At 37.7% G+C, this 2,418-nt stretch overlaps 1 pseudogene; it reads right to left on the bottom strand.

The window, feature by feature from the left end:
- Positions 1 to 1,767: 1,767 nt before the first annotated feature.
- LOC112479531 lies at positions 1,768 to 1,883 on the bottom strand (annotated as a pseudogene).
- Between the last annotated feature and the right edge of the window lie 535 nt (positions 1,884 to 2,418).

Here is a 2,418-nt window from a genome sequence, read left to right as displayed (position 1 = left end):
GAGGACTGTGGGGCTGTCTGTCCGCATTCGGATATGGGGCATGTGTGCTTTTTGATTAGAGTGGGGCATTTCCATGAGTTGCAGTGTTTGTGCTTGTTCAGGGCGCTGGAGAAAATATAGCAACTGAGCGGCCTTCTTGGAGATTCTGCCAGGAGAAGTAGCTGTACATGGTGGGAAAGGTCACCGTAGAACCAGAGATGAATTAGTTCAGGGGAGTAGAAAATGCCTTATAATGTCTGGGGTACGGGTTTGCCTTTGTTTAGCATTTTTCTTTCTCTGTAGGATGGGATTCCTATAGGGACTCTTCTTCACCCAAACTTTGCTGTATGTGTATACATATCCACTTAGGATTTCTTTTTACATTGCTCAAACTCACTAAAGGTCCTGTTGAATAAACTGAAGCCTTAAAAAAAGCAGAATTCTCCTCATGTACTGTAAAGTAAAGGCAAATGCAAAGAAACAACTCTTTTCTCTTTTACATTCTTCATGGACTAACTTATCTTCTGGAAAACTTGTTGCCATGGCAATGGGATATTACCTATCTCCATAATGTACTACATAAAAATAGCCCTTTGTGTTCGAGGGTGATGTTGGTGACAGGTGGTTGGGTGAATGTATAGCAGGGTGCTTTGTCAGCATTCCATTGTTTAAAGTTGTGAAATCAAAATGAGTATTGATTTTTTTTTCTCACAAAATGTAATTTTATCTGGAATAGGCAGGTAGTGGTGCTCTGTTTAATTATGAATTACAAACCTTCCTTTGCAGGTTAGCTAAATATAATGGCTGGAGCCACCTCTTACAGTGATAAGTAAATGGCTTCTCTTTCTCTTGGTGCTACAGGGTGTGCAACACAAGATTTGGTGGGGGGAGCGAGTAGTATACTTCTCTCGTTCTTGAACAAATGGTTCTACCTAACTGCCTTGTACTTTAAACTAAGAAGTAGCAAGTGGTCAGGTGGAATAGATGAGCTCTGAGCTGTTTATCAAATATTAACTTCTTATAGTTTCTTAAATAGAACGAATCCTTAGTGAAAGTCCGTCTCCCTGCTGATTTTTGCGTTGGCTTCACATGTGTAGCTAAGGATGGAATCTTGACTCTAACCTTAATTTTTCCTTTGAGAAATCCTTTGGGCAATTTCTTAGAGCAATAACTCTCAAACATTTTGCTATCTTCTCACCTTTCTTCTAGACATTTATCTCATATATAAATAGCTTCCTGATGCTGAAATAAAATTTACTCTAGTTTTGAGAATTTTAGACTCGAGAAAATACCATGCTTGGGAATTTTGGACCTAAAAGTCATCTCTCTAATTCTGATATGCATTGTACTACTGCAGAAATGGAATCATGGCCTCTGTCTTTTCCCTTGGAGTCAGTACGAATGTCTTTTGCTAATCATATCAGAAATAGTTGTTGAGTGGCTTGCTATGTATGCAATACTACTCTTAGAACTTTTTTTGTGTATTAAAGCACTTCCCATAAACATTTTTAATAATTTTTTGTTACTATTTTCCAGATGAGGCATACTTATCTGTATGCTTTTCTGTTTCAGGTGAGTAAATTTTGTTGTGCAGTGTAAAACTTGGTTGCTCCTTCTTGCTTTTCAGTATGTTGAAGTGTTTCTAATACTGAAAGCATTCTGCTATTGGGATGGCAAAGTACAGTCCATTATGTTGTCTATTTATTTATATTTTTTGGTATGGCCTATGAGCTTAGGTTGGTTTTTCCATTTTTATTTATTTTTATTTTTTAAAATTATTATTATTTATGCCTACAGCACCTGGTCTTCCTAGGTGGTCTCCCATTCAAGTACTAATCAGGCCTGACCCTGCTTAGCTTCCGAGATCAGACATCAGGCTTGTTCAGGGTGGCATGGCCGTAGACTATGGACTGTGGCTCCACTGGGGTGCGAACCCAGGACCTTCTGCATGTAAAGCAGACGTGCTAACCACTATACTATGGAACGATGTCCAGTTTTTCCATTTTTAAATGGTTGGAAGAAAATAAAAATGTTTCATGACATCTGAAAACTATGTAAAGTTCAAATTTCAGTTTCCATAAACAATGTTTTATTGGCACACACCCATACTCGTATTTATGTATTGTCTGTGGCTGCTTTCTTTCTATAGGGGTCCAGTTAAGTAGTTGTAACAGACTGTACAGTCCGCAGAACCTAAACTATTATCAGGAAAAATGTGCCAACCTCTACTCTATAGTCTTCTATATCTAGGATGGGAAGTTGTACTGAATAATAAAAGCAGATCGGATTTATATATAGGTTCATATGTATTTGAATTCTCTTTTGGTATGTATTATATTTTCCTCTCTTCCACTAAATGTTACTGTTTTCACCAGCTTAGGTTCACGTATTATGGCATAGCTCAAATGTATTCAATTTCAGCTCTCTATACCTATCTTG

Source organism: Pteropus alecto, unplaced genomic scaffold (assembly GCF_000325575.1).
Source record: "Pteropus alecto unplaced genomic scaffold, ASM32557v1 scaffold23, whole genome shotgun sequence".
Lineage (NCBI taxonomy): Eukaryota > Metazoa > Chordata > Mammalia > Chiroptera > Pteropodidae > Pteropus > Pteropus alecto.
The sequence above is the reverse complement of the archived record's forward strand: the minus strand, read 5'-3'. Positions and strand labels throughout refer to the sequence as shown.